We start from the raw sequence: 22,370 nt of genomic DNA on the forward strand, positions 1-22,370 counted from the left end.
TTTTTCCCTACCTCATTAGCTAAACAAACAATGACACCATATAAAATACCACCCAGCTTGGCTGTCTGGGAGATGCAAATCCATGGAAAACTATCTTGGAGACAATTTTAGAAACAGGCTGTGCCTCTGCCAAGCACTTGAATTAGCGTGGCAGGGGAGAGCTTCGCTCCAGCTCTTGGAGAAGCAGGAGCACACTGAGCTGAGCCCACTCTGGGGCCACAGAGCATGGGCAGGGAGATACCAGGGAGCTGAGCTACCACACTGATAAGGCTTTCAATTTAAAAGGCTGTTGATGACCAAAATATCAGCAGCAAGTAATTCTTTGGGAATAAATTTGAGTTACAGATACTGCCTCCGGCTGAAGCCTTAACAGAAGATGTTATGAGGACATTTAAACACCATCAAGCTGACTGACTGGATGGGAAGACATTTCCACGTTACTTTCAGCACCAGGTGTTTAAACCCAAGCTGCCACAGAAGACGAAGGCTGCAGTAAAAGACGAGAAGAAAGGAGCTGGTGGTGGTAAGGCAGCCCTCAGTGTCCTCACAGACAAAGCAGAAGGACCTGTCTGACATAAGCTGGAGCAGCCTGTTCAGCTCATTCAGCTCAGCACTTGTCTCAGACAACAAGCTCAAATCCTTGCAAGTACAGTCACCCAGGAGCACAGAGCTCAAGGGATGGTGAGGTGACCCCACGGGCAGGCACAGCCTTGGTGAGCAATGAAGTGGTTTCAAGTGAGGTCAGTCTAGCAGCACCCATCCTGCTGGAGAGGAGGAGGAGTGTTCTTAAACCCTTGAGTGGGAGACATGAGGATCACAGGGAACAAGGGCCCTTCGCAGTGAATTTCAGGAGAATAAGAGGTGAACTGCAGACAGGTGAGGGCAATGAGGCTGAGCTTCACCCTGCAACTGCATTGTCCCTGCTCCCCAGCCCACCCAGCCCCACAATCATGCTGTTCCCCTCCCCAAAACACGGCAGCCAAGATTATGTTAAGCAAAGTGCTTCTGTGGAGAAATCTATTCTGTTTTTTCTCTCTTAAGCGCTTTTTCTTTCAGCTTTGGCCCTGCTGCCATGAAGCAGCACCCATCCTGACCACAGCTTGGCTCTGGTGCAGCTCTGTGGGACCAAGGAGAGGACACCCTGTGGCAAGAGTCTGATGGTACCCAGGAGCAGCTGGACCTCCCCCACTGGTGGGTGAATGGGATGGCTGTGTTCTTCCATCCTAGCTTGAAGAGGCATCAGGTTCTATGAATTTGGTCACTAAAATCCAAATATGCTCACTTTTCAACTATTTTTCAAATGTGTTCTAATAACCTCTTCTCCTCAATAAATCTTTGTTTGCACAACATGACATTCAACAGACTTTAAAAAAAAACCCAAGAAAACTGAGCTTAAGCCACTCCAGATCTGACTTCCCTCTATCCCTACAGAGCATCTCAGGAATTGATCCTTCCTGTGCTGTGAGCAGTGGGCAGACAAGCAGGATTCCTCTGCAGTCAGGATACCAACACCCAACCTCACCATTCCAACAAGCTCCTGCCAACCTCAGGGATGTCACCCTGTGTTATTAGCACAGTGCTGATGACACTGCTGAGCAGATTCCAGCTGGATCCATGCACATAAGCATTTCCTACTGCCTTCCACTTACCAGAGCTTTGTACCACAAAACTCAAACCCCTCAGCAGAGCTAAGAAATGCAGTGAAATCCAGCTGCAGAGAGCAACAGTCCCCTCTCTGCTCTTGCTGGCTTGCTGTAGGAAAGGGGGGGGGGGGTTTATTTTCAGGGCAGAAAAGGCCTAAACAATTAAACCTCTGGATGCAGGAGGCTGCATTTCCTCTCTAAAGCTTCCAGCCCCTTCTACAACCCAATAATATTGACTTCTGCTGCAGTTCAGCTACCCAAGGCACCTTCTGCTGTCCAAAAGGCAAAGTGGGCTCCATAAAGCCACAAATGTACGAAAACCAACAGCAGAATCAAAACAATCACTTTGAAAACAAGAACCAAGAAATCAGTTTCTTCTGGCTGATATTTCCACCAACCACCAATACCATTTCTTAGCTAAACCTGTTCCCAAATTTGGATTTGAGCACTTTGGTCCTTAAAAACAAACAAAAAATCCCCCAAAAACTAACATCAAACTCCACAAAACTATTTACAGCAGTAGGAAAAACTACTACAGGACAGAAATACATCCCATTTATCACTTAGCTCTGGATTCTTGGCCAGCCATGGAGACTGACCTTTCAAAGTTTAGAAAAAATTCCTTCGTTCTCCATGAGAAACCAGCACAAAGAGGATCAACCCACTAAAAAGCTGTAGTATTTTCCTTCCAGTGACATGCAAGGCCAACTGTGAGGGATGAGTATTTACAGCTATAAAGGTCTTCAGTGTTTCAGAAAGATTCACTTGGGAGAAGAGAGGAGGGTCAAAGTCACCTGCCTTTTCAGCTGGCAGCTCAGTGCTTTGTCACTGTCTCAGAACTTCCAGGTTGGTCCATACACCTGAGTTTCATTCTCTAGGTGTGTTTATTTAGTTTGGTTGGAGTTTTTTGTTTGTTTTTGTAGTTAGTTTTGGATTTGGGGTGGGGGGTTTCCACTAGAGGTACTGCCTCTATTCTTCCAAAGGACAGAGAGTAGAAATACAGCACTAGAGACAGTAAAAACAACTTAATATTCCACATTTTCTTTTCAGATCAGCCATATGGGATTCTCTTTTGTTCACACTGGAATTCTTTTCCTCATGACAAATATAGAAATATCTACTTTTGTGCAGAAATACAAATTACACAGTGAATTCTCAGATTCAGGTCCAGTAGCCACTTACACAGGGCTTGATTGCATGTGTGTACAGGAGGCCTCTGATTCAGCTCACCTGCATACTTCTTCATGTTTCTTGAAGATTCAACATCCCTCTGACCCCACATGGGCAGGAACAGTTTGGCAAAATTTAATGTTTGCTCCCATCAAATACTAGACCATCCCCCCTGCCCTTTTTCTGAGCCTCCAGAGGATGGCCATAGGAAGCTGGCTACTGATGGCCACTCCTGCCAGCACACAGCTCCCTGCCCTGCTCTCCAGCAGCTCCCAGCCCCAGGCAAGCTCTGCTCCTGGGGGATGCCCAGCCTGGCTAAGGTCCTTCAGGGACTCAGAGTAATGCACCAGAACAAAACACCCCAGCAGCTTCTGCTCTACTGAGCAGCCAGAGGCCACTAAAGCAATAAAACGTGTCACACCAAGACACTGCTCGAGCCAAAATGCATGTCAGCGAGTTAAAGGCTCATTCCTCACACTCAGCATCATCCCCTGCAGCTCCTGAGCTCTCCTAAGAGGACAGTCAGCTCCGGTGCAAGGCCATTCAGCACTGGGAAGCAGAGTCTGGGCACACTGCAGAGGATCTCCAACACCCTCATGTGTACGATGGGACCCCAGCACACAAAAGGATCAACCAGAGACAACCAGTTCTTAGAGAGAAAAAAAGTCTAAAATTCTACCCAAATTTAGGAACTTCAGATGTGTCCTTGGCTTTGAAGAGTGATGATAATCCAGCAGGATTTGCGTAGAACCACCATGAGAGGTGAGAACAGGTTCTAAATACAATCCTACATGACTGAATTTTAAGCACTCCAGTTGGATCTTTTTGGCATTACAGTGACAATCTTGGCATCATCACTCCCACACTTGTCTGCAATTAGCAGTTGCCACAGTCAAGCCTCCTTTTGTTCATTAATGTCCAGGTCCTGCCTGACACCCCACCAAGGTGGCAAATGAGGCAGCAGAGCAGGCTAGGAGGTGTTCCACTGGAGGAACCTCAGTCATTCCTGTTCCATCACCTCCGGCCACCACAATTTTCTCTCTAGACTGAATAACTCCTTTTCCCCTTGCTCTGGTTTTCTGTGACAGCACTGTTAGTGCCATCAGAAATAACAGCAGTAGGTCAGACAGCAAAGTCATTCTGGTACCTTTTTACACCCTGATCGACGCAGCGTGAAGAATGCATGCAGTCGAAGTATTTAGCACCTTCAGATGGAAATTAAAAGTTTAAATCTACAAAGAGAACCCCAACAAGGTGAGTGGTTGCCATTTTGATTCACTGTGTACATCAATAAAGAGCAGAACCTGATCCAATATCATGTGCAAAGTACAGGAGTAGCTTCAATGACACAAGAACAGTCCAGGGAAATTTGTGCAGAAGTGCATTCCAGACACAAGGCGGTGTCTCAAAGGTGGTCTCCATTCTTACCCATTGCTTATTCCTGGCCTGTATGAGGAATGGTGTGGCCAGGGAGGTCATTCTTTCCCTGTGCTCAGCACTGGTGAGGTCACACCTGGAGTGCTGTGTCCAACTCTGGCTCCTCAGTTTGGGAAGGACCTTGGGACACTGAGCACATCCAGAGGGGGCAACGAGGCTGGAGAGGGGCTAGGAACACAAACCCTGTGAGAATCCACTGAGGGAGCTGGGGCTGCTCAGCCTGGAGGAAAAGGACACTCAGGGGTGAACTCATCACTCTACAGCTCCCTGAAAGGTGGCTGTAGTCAGGAGGGGATTGGTCTTTTTCTCCAGGCAACATTGACAGAACCAGGGGTCACAGTCTTAAGCTGTGCCAAGGGAAATGTAGGTTGGATATTAGGAAAAAGCTTTTTACAGAAAGAGAGATAAACACTGGAATGGTCTGCCTGGGGAGGTGGTGGAGTCCCCATCCCTGGGTGTGTTTAAAAATAGACTGGATGTGGCACTTGGTGCCAGGGTTTAGCTGAGGTGTTGGGGCATGGATTTGACTGGATGGTCTTGAGCGGCTCTTCCAACCCAGTGATTCCGTGATTCTAAGGCACCACTTTAGTCCCAACCAGCCCAGAGACCTTGGCAGAAATGGAAGAGAGATTGTCCAGTTGACAGACTGGTGGTCTGAATCTGCTCATCTCTCCCAGCCCAGTGGATGCTTCATGTTAAAAACAGAACCACTTCAGTTCTTCACTGGATCATCTTAACTCATTGACAGCTGCATAATTCACTCGGTGGTAACAACCAGGAACAAGTCCCAGAATGGCTGAGGTCAGAAGGGTGCTCTGTAGGTCATCCAGCACAAACATCCTGCTCAGAGCAGGGTCACAGAGGGCAGGTGGCTCACAATCATGCCCAGTCAGGTTGTATCTCCAAGGGTAGAAACACTACTACACTCTGGAAAGCCTGTTCCCATGTCTGACACCCTCTCTGAGAGGTTTTTCTTATATTTAAATACAATTTCTTGCATTTCAGTTTGTGTCTTTTGACAGGATCTGCCTCTGAGTGTCCAAACAACCCCAGCCCTCTAAGCCTCTCCTCACACACTAAACACTCCAACCCCTTAATCCTGACCCTGCCTGGAACTCCTTCCTGTCCATCCACATCTCTTGTACGCTGGGAGGCCAGTGCTGGACACAGCACCTCAGATTTGTCTGACAGTGCTGAGTGGAGGAGAAGGACCACCTCCTCCTCTGCTGGCACTGCTCTGCCTAAAGCAGCCCAGGGTGGCAGGCCTGGGGGCACAAGGCTGGTTCTTGGACAGCCTGGTGTCCATCAGGGCCCCCAAGTCCTCCCTGTGCACATCTGCTGCAGCTGGGAAGTACCCAGACGGTACCGGTGCCTGGGGTTGTTCCTCCTTCAGGATAGGACTTTGGAATTCCCCTTGTTGAACTGCATCAGGTCCTGTTGGCCCATTTCTCCAGCCTGTCCAGGTCCCTCTGGATGACAGCACAACCCTCTGACATATCAGCCATTCCTCCCAGTCTTGTATTGCCTTCAGCAAAAGGATACTGACTAATGTGAAAGTACTTAAGTAAAAAGAGAGAATGTTAATTATTTTTTTCACAGTTTTCACCAAATATATGTTCTTATATGATCCCACAAAGTTGCACCTGAAGCCTGCAGATATGTTTGAATGAACTTCACATGCGCATGACCAGCTCATAGCTTAAAGATCTCCGATCTCAATCTCCTGCATCTATGCTGGGAAAGGGAGAGGGCTATAGAGAGATATCCCATCATTCCTCCCTTCTTTTGTTTTATTGGTAAATTTAAATTATATAACTAAGAACAAGCAGCTACAACTCAGAGAGGCCAATATCATCTATGGATTACTCACCCTCTTGTGGGGCTTTTTTTGGGATGTGTTTCTGAGGTGGTGTCTTTCCCTCTGCTTCCTTCCAGAACACATTCCTTGTTCTCCTGGTGTGCATCTCTGTGGATCCTCTCTCTGTCAGGCTACAGGGGCTGCCTGGTTTTTGGGGTCATGTGCCCAGTGAGAGTCCAAAGGAAGTAAAGGGGCATCAGGTCACTCCTGCCTTTGTCACTGATGAGGCAGAAATGAGAAAGATGAAAAGACCCCTGAGACAGGCAGAGACTGAAACGAGCAAGGCTGAGAAATGAAGGAAAGCACTGTCCTGGAGAAGAAGAGGCCACTTGGTGCTATGGCCAAGGGATGACAGCCAAGTGACAGCTGATTTTTACTGGAGGACCCTTGGACACTCACAGCACTGTAGTACATAGACCATGAAAAACTGAAATAAGGAAGAACATTCTTTCCCTTCTTTCTACAGAATGCTGGGATTTCAGAGCTTTTCCCTGCTGGGAGGAGCTGTCTGCCCTGGAGGTTCTCCTGCACTCTAGCACAGCTTTTGATGTGCTTCAGGCTGAGTCCTGGTGTCTCAGAGCTGACTCAGGCTTGGCCCACTGCGCTTTGGTACCTGCCACAAAAGGAGCTGATACCCCACTGCTGGCAGATGCTGAGCTTTTCTGATGTTCCGTATTTTTAAGTGCTTTTGGGACTTCTGCTCTAAAATGCTTTCCTTTAATTTCCATTTAATTTCCTTTAAATTGTCACTGGAGCTGTTGATATCTCTGACGTGTGTCAAATGCATCCTTTTCTCTGCTGTCTCTTTTTCCCCCACTATGCAGTACATATAAAGATTTAAAAAAAGATTTTCAGCTCAGCACTTTGCTACCTCCTCCACACTTTCTTGAGCATTCAGCCTCTTTTTTTTTTTTTTTTTTAATTTAAAAACCCTAACATAGTGCACCCAATTGAACACATAATCGTTTCAAGTAGAGTTTCCCCGGAGAATTATATAATCTCAACCTGTCTCCTTTCAGCAACGTATAATCATGCAATCTACTGGTTCTTTGTTTCTCTTCTTTCTTCTTCCTTTCTTTTTTTTTTTTTCCTCCCCAATACTTGTAATAAGCTTTCCACCTTGTCTAGACATTTCTGACATACGCTGCATTTACCTCATCTTCAGCCGCTGGAGCCGGGAGATGCAGCAGTTCTCCTCCTTCCAAAACTACATCCAGGATCTCAACACCCCCCACCTGAAAAGTCCTTATTCCAGCTGCTCCTCTGCCAGTACTGTTTCTACCCTTGTAGAAAGCTTTGTACCTCCAGCTGTGTATTTTGTCTTGTGGAGGGAATTTTTTTAATGTTGCAATTGTAATCCGATTAGGGTGAAGGTTCCCTTTTACCAGAAAAATATTTGCAGTGACTGAAATTGGCCTGAAAATGTTTGATGACTAAAAAAGTTTGATGAAGAATACTCTTACCAATAGTCTGAAACACTGCTGCAGCTCCCAGTGGGAATTCTGGGGGAACCTCTGGTCAGCAATGGTTCCTGCGGTGCTGCATTGCTTCCTACCTTCAAACCACCATCAAGAGTCCTGGGCTAGCACTGCTAGCACTCCATTATCCATAGGCAAAAGGCCCTGTCTTCCCAGCCCAGTTTGAATAAGTCCAGACCTCCAGCTCATGCTAAGACAGAAATTAAGTTTTCTTTGAGTTTGGCAGGAAAATCTTTCCCACTGCACAGCTTCCACAGGGGCACAGAGAGCAGAAAGCAAAATTATTTGCAATCGTGTATTTGAAATGTGTAAACAAAATTACCTCGGAGTGAGTTCACATCCCTTCAGATCTTGCTTTTGCCAACAATCTAGCAAATATGTTCCCTGGCAGGAATGTTTGCTGAGACAATGGATCTCATGTTTCAGCCCTTTGTTCAAGGTAACATTGAAATATGTAGAGGTGAGTATTTACCTCTCCAACCTGATCATCAGAACTACCCTCATCCACTTGGAGATTAGGAACATACCACATACCTGATGTGTCCAAACACCGAAACTCTGAATGCAAGCAAGAGGTTTGAAGATTGTGTTTGCACACCCTGAAAAGTCCCAAGTGCCTCCCCCCTTACAGAGCAGCTGCAGAGCCCTGGGGCACTCCAGGGCCATGAAGAAAGGAGGAGACAGCTTGAAACTGATAGAGTTCCATCCAGGTTCCCTCACAGGTAACATGTCCCACGTTTACACAGGCACTTGTCATATTTTTGATCTTCTTCAGGCCAGCTGACCTGAGAGTTCCTACATTCCCTCACAACCTGCTTCTTCCTGGCTTTCCAAACTCTTGCTCCACCAGAAGCAAATTATTGCCTGTGGTGCTGGGACACATTTAAAGCATCACATCCAGATCCTTCCCAACTTTCTCACGTTACCCCAGTCTGACTGGTGTTGATGTTACACTCTTCAAGCATCTCTTTACTGAGAGGGTAGTCAAACACTGAAACAGTATTCCCAGTGGACAATTAATTCCCCAAGGCTGTCAGTGTTTAAGAGGCATTTGGACAAAGCATGTAACAACACACTTTGACTTTTGGTCAGCCTTGAGTCAGTCAGGCTGTTGGAATGACACAATCATTGCAGGTCCCTTCCAAAAGAAATAGGCTATTCTACTCTACCATGTGTTTCCTAATTTAGCCAGCCACTGACACTTGCAACCCATTCCCAAATTTGCATGACAGCCTTTGCCATACCAGTAACAATCCCAAGTATTTCAAATGCACATGCAAGAAATCCAAAAGCAATGGTTAGTTTCTTTTTCAAACATATGTTTTTTGTTTCTCTATTTCCCTTTGAATTTTGGAACCCTCAAGGACTGCATTTACCAGGTTGTTTCAGGAACTACCATGTGCTGCTGAAAAGAGACATTTCCTTGATCCAGGACCTTGGTTTTCTATGAAACTCAGTGTAATGTGGCAACAGACTGCTGTGACCCTGATACAGATCCCCATTTGCAGCACTTGTACAGAAATGAATCATTCCTAGATAACGATTTGTGGGATTCTGAAGTAGCTGTGAGAGAACAGCAGGCTGCACTTCTGTGTCTGTCACACCACTTCCAGGAGAGACCAGCAATGTGCTCTGCTCCCCAAAGTGCAGGGCTGAGTACACCAGACAGCCCCAGGAGTCAGAAGAGCTGCCCTCTTGACTTGCCCATTGATTCATTCACCAGTTCCCAGGAAATCACCAGAAATTATTCATTTTATCCCTCACAGGATGGGCTGTGAAGGTTGCTCCTTGAGGGGAGCAGCAGCTCTCCGTGACCTGTGGCTGGGACTCATAACAAACACCATCCCATAATTCCTCATGAGCTGTGCTTTTCTCATGGCAGAACCAAAGCACTGACAACAGCCAAGCAAACTTCTGCAATTCCATACACATGTGGTAAAGGGAAACCAACTAAAGCCCTTCTCCCCTTTTAGATGCCATAGGGAGGTCACAGAGCAACAAAACAACATGAACTCTTGGGGCTGGTCTTTCTTTTGGTGAACATCAGCTGGAATTATGTTTAAGGATGAAGGGTCTCCACTTGCTCCTTACTTTGGTAAAATATCTGTGAGGGAACTTTCACTGACTCCCTCCCCTCTCATCCCAGGTGGGAAGCCACAGGGCTGTGTCCTGGTTAATAGGAAAGCTGGGCTTGTACCTCAGTTATTCCCTGCTGTTACAGCTGCATCCTTCCATGGACCTGAGCAGGGGCTGCTCCTTGGCCACCGTTTGCTGCTATCAGTCCACCTGCAATGGCCAGGGCCTGGCCACCATGTCTGGCAGCAGTGCCCTGGGCCACTACTGTGCATTAGAAAACGGTTTCATCTCCTAACGTTGTTGTGTGGGAATGTTCCTTCTCCCTGGCAGCACCAACCCACCAGAACGTTAATGAGAAGCTAACAAAGAGAGCCAAGCTAATGAGAACAGTAATGAAGATTAATCTCTCCCCAGAGCAGAGGCTGACAGAGACCTAGTGCACCACAACAGCATTTAGAGGGTCAAAAGTGGGTCAATGAAAGCAAATTAATAGCAATTCTCTCTCTTACAGAGTGGTGTGTAGGGATTTCAGATAAACTGCTTGTCCCATTCTGGATGCTGAATTCCCAGACTGGGAGCCACAAGCCATGCAGGAATTTGATGCACACCTGGGCATAGATCTCTCAACTGTGGAACAAGCAGAGCCAGGAAACTGGGCAGGCTGGGCTTCACCCCCTGACAGCAACCAGAACTTTCTGTTTTGGAAGATGCATTGGATGACTTCCTGTAACACAGCACAGGACCTCAGTAGGGTCCTGCCTTCTTATTAGGGCAGCAAGTGATGTCTGAGCAGGAATTTTGGGTCAGGCTGTGGTTTCTCCTCATCAATAAGCTCCTGGTACCCTCCAGCATCCTTTGGAGCCAGTAATCCTTCAGTGCAATTCCCTGATGCACAGCCTATCACCAAGGAGAGTTAGATTTGTGGCTTCCAGGCATGGCTGTAACAAGTCTGTCAAAGGGTCTCATCAAAGGCTGTCACCTACAGACACATTGATATTGGACTGAAAAACGGGAAGCAGCACAGGAAGACCCTGCAGCTCTAGGGAGCCTTGCCATTTGAGAATTTGACTGAGTTCCCAAGCCCATTTCTCACTTCTTCTTGACCTTACCTCACTTCAACCCCCTCACCTTGACTCCTGGCCCACCAGAACTGCATGAAGACCCTTTGGTGGCAGACAGTGTAGCATCCCAGGTAATGCTCCTGCCTTGTGCAATAGCCTTTGCCTGGCCTTCAAGACACGACCATCACACCCACATGAGAGAGATGCTTCCATTCCTCCTTTGCTTGCCCTAGGTAAACCCACACAGGAGGGGAAAATAGTCAACAATTCCCCAGGGCCACCCTGTGCTGAGAGGCTGAACAGGAGAAGAAAGCACCAAGGTTGGCTGCTCTAGATGAGCATAAAGCAGCACTTAGGATTCCTGTCTTGCCTGGCTGGAGCCCAAGTGGAAGCAAATCCTCTGCAGGCAGGGCTGTCCTGCCAGCTCCACAGTCTCACAGAGGGAAAACATGCTGGGGCCAAAGAAAAATCAATGACTTTGCACATGTCTTTGCAAGGCTGCATTCACAGAGGTGACTGGCACTGAAATTGCCCTACTTACCACAAAAAGAAGTGACAGTGCCACCACCGCAGCAGGGGACAGACAGAGCCCAGGCCTTGTTTCAGCCCTTGAGTTGTAATTGGAGCAGGCTGTGCTGCCAGCAACAGGATCCTTTACAAGAGCAGAGCTGCATCTCCCACAATGCTTTCAAAGGTCAGACAGCTGCATTTAACTCTTGTCTTGCTGACAGCCACAGCACCAGTCCCTGCACACTGCCCAAGGCACACAGAAGTGAAGGGGAGAGGAAATCAACAGACTGCAAAGATTCCCAGTGGTTCTGCAGCCAGGGACACTACAGCACCTCTGCTGGAACATCAGTGAGGGTGAACATTTCACCTTTGAGAAACACGCAGCTTTACTGCTGGATAAACAAGAGTCACTTCTCAAAGCAGCACAGCAAACAGAAACCATCCTGAGGCCTGTCTGCCCTCTCACATGGGGAGCATCTCATGTCCTTCTGCTCCAGCATGAGCAGAGACTGCAGTGGGCATAATCAGGGGCTGGTCCAGGCTGTAGGTCTGTGTCTAGGAGCAATCTGTTCTTCTTGCTACAAATGTGCTGCCCAGGTACTCAGTGCAAATGCTGCTCTCATTTAAATATTTAATTAAAGTTACTTAGGTATTCTGCTGAGTATTTAAAGGAAGTATATACCCACCTCCCACTGATAGCAGAAGGACTTAGGCACCTAATTCTGATGGGCTTCTTTGAAAACTCCGGCTTTCAATGCTCAAAGGTCTGCTCTGAATAGCCAGATCATTGCCCATATCATGTGTGTGCTCTTAAATGATTGGCAGTGGAGCACCCTTACACTGATTCACCTTCTTCTGACTCACAGTCATTTATTTGCACTATTTCCAGCACCAGGAATTGACACAATGATACATGTTTTCCATACCTTCAGAAGAGAATTCAAAAACACCACGAATGCACTACTTCATGTCCAGCCATGCCAGGTTCCCCTAACTTCTCAGCCAAATGAAACCAAACACATCTGTTCTGAGCTTGGTTCAGGCATGCTGAACCAAGTCTAAGGAAATATTCCAGAGAAAGCCTTTCCCCCCGTTTTAAGGCAAATTCCAGCAACGTGAAAGCTGCCAGGCTCAAAGACAAAACATTTCCTCTTTACTATGAGCTGGTCCCTCCTGGCTGGTCTTGGCTTGTGCCTCCACACTGTGAAGGAGGGAATGCTGAGAGGGCTGAGAAAGCCCTCCTGGCTCTATGGCGCTTTTCTAGCTTTGGGGTTGCAACTGCCCAGCAGCTGGTGCCAGCTGTGACCCAGCTGTGCCCCAGCACAGAACCAGTCAGCTCCCAGCAAGGTCCACATGAGCCACCTCCAGCTGCCACACGAGGCCCTGAGCCCCTGAGTCCTTCCAAACTGGCCAAACTTCAGCCTGGTGACCAAACCCCCCAGAGCCCAGGAGGGGCCACTTTCCTCTAACACTTGGCTCCTTCTGCAGGGATGTCTGGCCAAATAAAAACCAGCAGAGGATTGGTTTCATCTTCTTAATCCAGCTGTCAACTTAGGTGTGTTTCTAGACTTGTGTTAGGCAGTGGAGGGACCTCAAAGCCACTGAAATTGCAGGATAGTGTCATATAGCAGCCAAGGTACTGGGACAGTAGAAAATTTGGCAACATTTGAGCTAAACCGTTTATCTCAGGATACATCACACCATGTCTGACCACTTCCTGAGATGAACCAATGGAGATAAAACTGCTAATTTGAGTCTCAAGCCAGAGCAATGCCCTTGGATTAGCTGAGTGCAGAGTTAGGGAAACTTCTCCCAGAGCCTGACTCTGATTCACTCTTCAAACTCTGAATCACTTGGTTTTAGCTCCGCTACCAACTGCAGCTAAGAGCAAAATGACCATGTGTAGTTCCCCCAGGGAAATACTCTCCAGCTGCCTTCCCACAAGAGAGGAACTGAGATTGCTCCTGCTGTGCTGGCCCTGTGGGAAGCAGTGGGTGGCAGGGGCAAAGAACAGCCAGCCCCAGGACAGGATGGCTTTCTGAGTTTTAATTTGGTTTTTTACAGGCTGAAGGGAGACCTTCAGACTCAGTGAAATTCTAGGGGATGTGAGCTCTGGATTGGGCCTCTGGGGCATGGTAGCTCTTATAGAGGCCAGTTTAACTGGGAAAGGAAGAAAGGGTCTGTGCTAAGCTGATCACTCCTCCTTGAGCAATGGCAGTGAAAAGCTGAGCAGGGATAGGTCCCATATGAGTCCAATCCAGGATCAGACCAGAACCATAAAGGGGTTCAGCTCAAGACAAGCTCTGTCAGAGCTGTTCCACAACTACTCTGTCTCCAGCTCCCAGTGTCTCACATTTTCTGCAGTCCTTACAAGCAATTGGATGGTCACAGCTGGGAGCTGAAGAGAAGCTGCTTAAATTCTCCAAGCCCCAGCTGTGGGGGCACTGAGAACAAGCCATGCCTGGGTGGAATGATTCACTGAAGCCATAAATGTCTTTTCAGCAGCACATGCAGGCAGTGTGGTCTGCTCGTTGCTGTCGTGTTGTAGGAGTATGGGAGCATCTTACAGCTTCCTGGCTGGCTTCCAGCTAGAGCTCTGTTCTAACATCACAGAATCACTTTGGAGATTTTCACTAGCTGAGCTCTGCTAGAGGAATGCAATGTGCCCACCTGACATGAAGATCAGGTCAACCCTGTTTATTGAGGGTTTGTCTGGAACACCCCCATTGAGGATTTTGTGGATCTCGCCTATGGAGCTGAAACAAATCTGCTTTGTCTTTAAAAAAGGGGCACGGCTAAACAAACTACTTTTGTGATCCACTTGTACGCCAGACTCAGCTCCTCTAAAAATTAGGACCATTAGAAAAGACTGACTAGCCTTTGTCACATTAAAGACTGAGCACTAGGCCAGGCTCAGAGAACACCAGGCCATGCCATGCCTGTCCAGCTCTGCACTCAGGTAACCAGGGAGACTGCACTGCTGAGCAGGCACGGGGATGGTGTGAGGCTGGGCTGGGAACAGTGCTTTTAGCAGCTCTCAGCAATGTGGTCAGCATGCAGCTCCTTGGAGAGGCTCAGCAGAGACACCAAGGCTTGCAGCTCTGTGACTGAGTCGGGGCTCAACTCTCCATGGGCCCCTCTCAGGTGTCAGGCCCTGATCAAGGCTAGGAAGGGAGGACACAGATAGGTCCATGGTTTGTGACCAAGCTCTGACTTTATTGCCAGGACCCAAACCCCACCTGGCATTACCAGCTCTGTGCTCACAGGACTGCACCATCCCTGTGCTGGGGCTGAACCCCAGCTCTCTGCTTGGCTCAGGACTGGGTTCATCCCTCTCCAGCCACCAACCCTCAGTGTTCTTCCACCAAGGGAAAAAAAAAAAAAAAATCAGTGAGACAGTGTGTGTCCCTGCAACACCCTACAGAGTCACAGGACTGCACCATCCCTGTGCTGGGGCTGAACCCCAGCTCTCTGCTTGGCTCAGGACTGGGTTCATCCCTCTCCAGCCACCAACCCTCAGTGTTCTTCCACCAAGGAAAAAAAAAAAAAAATCAGTGAGACAGTGTGTGTCCCTGCAACACCCTACAGAGGCACAGCTCATGGCCAGACATGGGTGACTGTGCGTGGGGGGTGACCTTGAGTCCCTACAGCTCTCCACTTGGTGCTGCAATAATAAACACACCCCAGCTCATTGCTGACTACTCTGGTGGGTGCATAAATCAGAGCAGTTCTGAGCTATGGCTCAGGCTAAGGTGTGCCATAGCTCAAAGGAAGGTGTTCTCAAGGTGGTTTGCAACTCTCTGCCTTCATTTCCTCAGCCTTCTAGGGGTCATTACAGAAGGGGCAACGATTTCTTGTAAGATACATAATTGATTAGAATAAATAACAACTAGTGAAATGTGAGGATATGTATTAAAACTGACTAAAAGCTGTCCAAGCTGAAGAGAATTAAAAATACATGAAACCCAGCTACAAGCCTAATGAACAATTGCTTCACAACTGTTCCTAAATCATCTGTAAAATATGTTTTTTTAAAAGGCACTTTTAAAATTACAGATTTTTTTAAAAAAAATTAAAATGTTAAGAAAAAGGAAATCAAATAGGGACTTGTAAAGATTCGTTTAAACTATACATGGAAAATAACTCTGGACTCCTCTTTCCCTCCAGTATGGATTGTAAGAAATCCCCAAACACTTTTTTGCCATTTAAGCAGGTTCTCTCTCCCTGTGTCTCCTGGACACTGTGTGCTCTTCCAGCATTAAGGACAGCCAAATGCAATTTAGCCAAATTCACACCTTTCACTCCATAATCTGTGATCTCTGTGTCAGCCTTCTCTGTGGGGATGGATGGCCACAAAAGGTCAAATGCACCACTGGGTAACACACTCTCCCTTTTCTGGGTTTCCTTCAGCCTTTTGTTCCCGTCACAGTGGCAGCTCCCAGCCCGGAGACCCCATTTACACGTTGAGCACACAGCACCTCTCGGTCAGGACATGCCTGGAGCTCCTTTCAGGCACAAAAGCCTCCATTTAGCACAAATCCAATTTTAAATGCAAAAGTAGGTTCTTAAAAACAACCAAAAAAAAGGAGCAAGCCATCAAGGTAGCAGACTGTGATGGATATTAGCCATGCACTTAAGTGTCCTGCTGAATCAGGGCCATGGCCTATCGATTACGACGCTACATTAATGACGTAATTTTCTCAGAAATGATGGTGGAGTCTGGATCTTGGCCAAGGTTATCCAACATGTACAGCAACAACAGTCCCAACAACAGCCTGTGGGTCTGCCCCCATGCCCCTGAACTGACAGCACACCTTTCTATGCCCTATGGGTCCAGCACAGTGGGTCCCTGGGTTGGCAGCACCTTGTCTTGCCAGGGGCAGATCTGAGCTGGTGAAATTTGTGCTGATTGCAGGTGAACTGTGCAGGGGTTTACAGCTGGGCCTGTTGTGGTTTAACCCAGCAGGCAGCTAAGCACCACACAGCTGCTCACTCAGTCCCCCCACAGTGGGATGGGGGAGAGACTTAGGGGGAAAAAGCCAATCCTCCTTGTTCTGTCACTGCATGCTCTTGCAAAAATTGCCTCTCCATCTTCCTTATTAGCAACATTATTCTCCTTCTAATTCCAAACCACAACACTGTACAAGCTACTAGGAAGAAAATGAGCTCTACCCCAGCTGAAACCAGGACACTAGTCACTAAAAGTGATCTAATTAATAAAAATTAATTAGCTAGCATTAATCAAATAAAATCCATTAGCAATCACTCTAGCAGCTGTACAGAAAGGTTACAAAGGAAAGTCTATTTAAGATTCAAACTACAACTCCAGCACCATCCCCACTGTCTATATTTAATACCACCAATGCCTTAACATTCCAGGCCAGGTCCCCATGTGGAGCGCATCTCCAGACTGTAGTGAGGTGTCTGCCAAGCACCAGGCAGAGCTGTGCACAGAAGGAGCAGCCATCATGCAGAAGATGCTGTTTTTTTCTGGAGTTCTCAGCTGCAAAGGGCTCATCCAAACCAGAGGCACTGCCAGCTTTCTGTGTGGTCCCTATCCTTGCATCCCTTTGGCCAACCCCAGGAATGTACAGAGCCAGGACGTGCAAATCTCATCTCATTCATCCTGAGCACCATCACAACTGCTAACAGGCTTTGTGGCCTCTTCATGTTCCTGCAGCAGTGCTGAGAGGGGCAAGCCTGGAGTTACAGCAGCTCCTCCTGAGCTGGTCCTGGGAAGCTGCCCTCTGTGTGCTGCTGTACGTGCCCTAAAACACCTGAGTCACACATTGCTGCATCTCCTCAACGTGCAGAAGATTTCCCCTCTCCTCCTTCTTGTATCTTCACCCCGAATTTTAAAGTGGCTTTAGTGACAGCTAAAGTGTCACTGTCTAAAGTGACAGCTTTCTGTCACTCGAGCCTATGGCCGGGTGCGGTTTCATTTCCAACATGTGGGCACATCAACCTTGCCCACTTTCCCCGGGAGCAGCAGGGCAGGAATTAGCGCCGGGGATCCAGGCACAGGATAGCCAGAGCAGGGTGCCAGCCGTGCCCTTGCCAGCAGCTTCCCCATTCACAGCTGCTGCCCTGGGCTAGAGCTGGGTCACGCCCAGCTGCGCTCGCAGGGCAGCTCTGAGTTAATGATGCGGGAGAGCAGCCGGGTGTGACTCCGAAGGAAGGGGAGAATGTGCTTCCAGCTTTTCCATAACAGTTAATCATTAACACCTTTCATGGTCGCAGAAGGTGCTGGCCTCCTTACAGCTCCCCTTATCAGCCATAATTATTTCCTGATCTGCTCTCGCCTGACTACCTGGCAGAATTATGCACAACACCCCTGAATCACCTGACTGCATTTACTGCCCTATATCCCAAGCCAAATGGGTCTCTGCTGTGTCAGCTGCAATATTTACAGCATTACAGTTATTTCTCCCTGCCCATGCCCAAACAAAGTTGTTCTGCCCCCCACATCACACTTTACACCATCCCTCTTTCTGTGACAAAACAAAGCAGTCATCTAAATACCTCAGCACTCCTTTCTCCTCTACTTTCCCCAAAGCAACAGCTCCTCTTGCATACAGCCCACGGGGGTACTGCTCCTATATCCCTAACTCTACTTTAAGTGTTCAACCATTTTAATTCAATATCCATAGAATATCTCAATATCTAAATGAATACATTTCTATTTACACTTCTGTCTTTTTTCTTTTATTTTTAATTTTCTGACAAAATAGCCCATGTCCACAGAGGAGAGAGATGTAAATCCAAGGGACAGGTGTAAATGGTGTGTTATCTGCCTTGGGAGGAGAGTTCAGAGTCACCAGCTTAACTCTCTTATTGAATAAAAATGGATAGAATTCCCTGACCATCAAGGTTGGTCTGAACAAATGCAGCCCTATATGAGTGAAATAGTGGAAATTGCCAAGACTGGGATGATGGCTTATATTTAGGTAAATAAAAGAAACTTAAATAAAAGCAGAAACTGGAAATGCAGCCATTACTGCAGCTGTGATGAGCAAACCTATTCTCAGTGAAGAAGCTGCTGTGTAGTCTGTAGATAGCACATGCCCATGTAACATACATGCTGTCCAAGAGTCTTATATCAAAACACTTCCAAATGAGAAAAGAGGTATCCAGGCACAAAGGGGAAGTGTGGAGCAATGGGAACATGATAATTCATTATTAAACTCATTTTTTCAGCGAGACAATAGCATCTGTAAAAGGAATAAAAATGCAACAAAGGGGGATTTCATCTTCATTACCAAAGTTTAGGAAAAAATTTTTTTAGGGAAATTCAAAACCACAAAAGGAGCAGGGAGTGTACACAGAACAACCCCAGGGCCAGATTACACTGGTGCTGTTACCAGCATCAGTGCCTGACACATGGCTGACTCAACATCCAGGAGGTTACAAGGCCACTCTGAAACACTTGCAATCTACAACTCAAACCAATGCTTCCCCTTTCTTCTTAGCACGGCATTCACATAACCCAGCCAGGAACTCAGGGAGGTCTCAAACATGACCAAGAATTTGGGAATGCTTTGGTCTGCTTGTCTTGATTGCTGGAGCCAGGGCACTTTCAAGGCTGACCAAGCAGATGTGCCCTATGCTCCAAGAGCATAAATAACACTGGCAAAGTATAAAATCAGAAATTGTTCAGAGCTTACCTGCACGTGCAGTTCTCCCTCCACAGTGCTTCCTTCTGCTCTCAGTCATCTGTTATTTTGCTTGAAATTCCTTTAGAAATTCGGGGCTCAGGAATGGTCACAAACACATGTGGGATCTCAAAGGATCACTGAAAGGCTGAAGCAAAGGCAGTAAAGCCTTCCTTTTTAAAAGCCACCATAAGAAGATGACCCTGTGTTTCACTTAAGTCATAACTTATGGGGGGGAATGTCTCACACCCTCTCTTAGCAAGGATTGCAAAGGCATGGATAAGAATGGATTGGCCAGTGATTTTTGCAGCTCCTTTCTCCATGTGGGAGGATGCCTCAGCTCAGACAAGAGGTGGCACAGGAAGGAGACCGAGGTCTGTAGAGATAAAAAGCACAGAAAGGTGATTAAAGCAAAAGTTTTGGGATTTCTCACAGACACCTCCCCAGTCCCCTCCCTCCCCAGGAAAAAACCCCGAAACCATCAGACCAAAACCCAAATCTAAAGCCACTGCAATCACAGAATGCACCAGGATGCATCAGGATGCTGATGCCCACAGATGCCAACCACAGGCCTGAGGTTATGCCAGAGGATGGATGATACTACAAACAGTTTCTCTCTTACACTCCTCCTACACATGCTACTGGTTCCAGCCAGGGAGAAAATAAGGGTTGGGGTGAGCCTCTGGCCAGAGCCTACAGAGATGTTCCAGTGATCATGGCCTCGCTACTGGGTCACAAGCTACATTCCACCCCAAGCAACACTCAGACATGAAGCTCCTGGAAAATGCTCATTTGATTTCTTGCAACCTTTCATTTCAAGCCTTCTTCCTATTGCTTCCTTTTGGCTTATTCTTTTTCAGCATTCAAAATACAACCAATTTTAACTTACTGTGAAATACACTGCAATAAGCAGCCCTGTAAGTTGATGTCAGCTGTCTGTCCACAAATAATCCCAAAGTCCCCCTTTAGTGCTGCCTGTCCATGCACCCTGACCCATAACTAAAGAGGTCTCCTCTAGAGCGAGCTCAGAGCTCATTCCCCATGGTGCACTCTCAGCTTCTGCCAAGACAGCCAACACCAGTAGCTATTATGGAAGTCACTCACTGTGACATGATGTCCCATCCATGGGGCACACAAGTCAAACCACTCCAGCAAGACCCACTGGAGCGAGGGAGTCACCAGGGAGCAGCACAGGGCTCGCTTTTCCCTGCAGAGCACATCTGGTTCTCTCATATATGGACACCACAGCTTGACCTGACCACTGAACTACCTAATGCAACAAGCCCTCTGTAATCAGCAGCTGTGGAAATTAATAGCACCATTCTTTCCATTTTCAATTCAGTTTGAGAGACTTTAATCAAATCTGATGAGGGACAATGTAGCCAGCAATGAATTTATGCATGAAGCATCTTACCTGCACTGCAGTTATGCCTTGTGCCAATGCTTCTACAAGTCTGCTACCAGAGAACTTAAACAACTTCTAAGGGTATCTGGGCACTACCAGACCATGCAGGGCAAGTTATGGCTGTGTATTCTGAATTGCTCTGTTCTTTTACTATAGTTCACCTCCCTGCTTAATTGGCACAAATGGTGCTGGACCTTCTCTGTAAAATACCTAAAAAGGATTCTACTTCTTTGGTTTTTAGTGGGTTTCTATGCAAAGTTCCAGCTCAAGACAGAGTTAGGACCCTGACCTTCAGCAAATACTTGTATCTTCTTGCTCAGGGCTTACTGTGTTGTTTGGGACACATTCCCATGCTGCAGTTCCTGCTTCCCTGCAGGCGTAGGTGGGAGTTTGCTGGCTTTTCCCAGCCTGGAGCCCGTGCCTGCCAGCCCCAGGGCATGCAGGGCCCTTCACCCCCATCAAGCTTCATCTTGCCCATCCACTGCTCAGTCTTGTTTAACCACAGTAATGGAGGCAGGGTGTTGTTTCCTGCCTTCTGAGAAACGTTTCATGGAACTGGAAAAGTTTTATCACTCTATTTTTCTGAAAGAGGTTTTGGTTCTCAGGTAAGTTTTCTTTCCTAAAATCTAAGTCACATATACATCCCTCATAAGAAATCCCACAGTAGGGATTTAGGAAAAATTAGGTTTTGGTTAGCAAAATCTTTTGTCACACACACACTCCTACCACCAAAAGTCCTGAAAGGTCCTGATGGAAATAGCTGGGTTTGGAGCATATGTGTCTATCAGAAAGCCCCAGCTTCCAAGGAGAAACCAAAAACAAAACAAAACAAAACAAAACAAAACAAAACAAAACAAAAACAACCCAAAACCAAAAAAACCCACCCAACAAACAAACAAAAAAAGGGGTTCTGAATTGCTTTATGTTCTGAACCAAGCCAAGAGACAGGGCTGGTGAGTGAATCACAGCAGAGTGCAGCTCACAGAGCAGTGCCCCAAAGATGCCTCCAGGCGATCCCTCCTCCTGGAGCTGCAGCTCCTGAGCTGTGCCCTGTGCTGAGCTGCCAGGGCCACTCTGTGCCCAGAGGGGATCCCCACCACCAGCAGGACAGATGCCACCAGTCACATCCATTCCCCGTGGCACAGCCAGGCTGTCAGCCCCAGTGACAGCTCTGCTGTGATGGCTCTCGCAGCCAGTGCTCAGAGCACAGCCAGCCCTGCTGAGTGTGGACAGAGGGCTGGGCCTGCCTCTGCACCTCTACAGTCACAGCAGCAACTTTCTTATGGTTAAAGAGCTTTCGCTCCATCTTCCAGGCCCGTTTTTTCCTTTTTCCCATGTTCGGTTTTTTCTTTTCACATGAAAACCAACCCATCTTTACTGCTAACTGTACATGCAAAGCCCTGGGACTGGACTATGGTTCCCAGAGAGGAGCACTGGAAGGCAAAAAGAGGGAAACAAACTCTGTTAATATGGTTTCTGTTTTGCACAGGGGCTCCACCCTCTCTTTCAAGACCATGCATTCAGTTAATGAGAAACAGGGTATTCCCACCCCTCGTGCACAATCCCCTTTTTATTTCATACACAGAGAGGAATTAAGACATGAGACTTTCTCAACCACTTCCCACAAGAGCTGTCTCTGGCTTTGACTTTGATAATCCAGCTTGACTGATCTTTCCCTGGCAGTGGCACTGGCGTCAGTAGCCAAAGTGATGGATGGGCTTTACAGCTCAAACAGCCTTTGGGATGGCTGGCTGAAGAGAAGTGCCTAAAACCAGCAATTTATGCTTTCTCATGTTCCTAAGCCACAGGATGTTTATGGAGACATTTTTTCTTTAGTGGTGGCTTTGAAACAGGAGCAAAATAAAAATGGTGAGATTCTCAAGTAGCTGTGCTGCACCCATTGCTAGAGGAGACTGAATTATAGGACTGGAAAGCAGCAGTGGATGCTCAAATTGTGCATCATCCCAAATTCCTGATGACATTGGAGTTAAAATTCAGATAAAGGAGGGAAACTAGGAAGCAGTGTATGAGCCATTCTCCTGGGCCAGGTGTGACAGGAGTGAATGCTGTTGTCTGCAGG

The sequence above is a fragment of the Fringilla coelebs genome (genome assembly GCF_963513975.1).
Source record: "Fringilla coelebs genome assembly, chromosome: 13".
NCBI classification, from domain to species: Eukaryota; Metazoa; Chordata; class Aves; order Passeriformes; family Fringillidae; genus Fringilla; species Fringilla coelebs.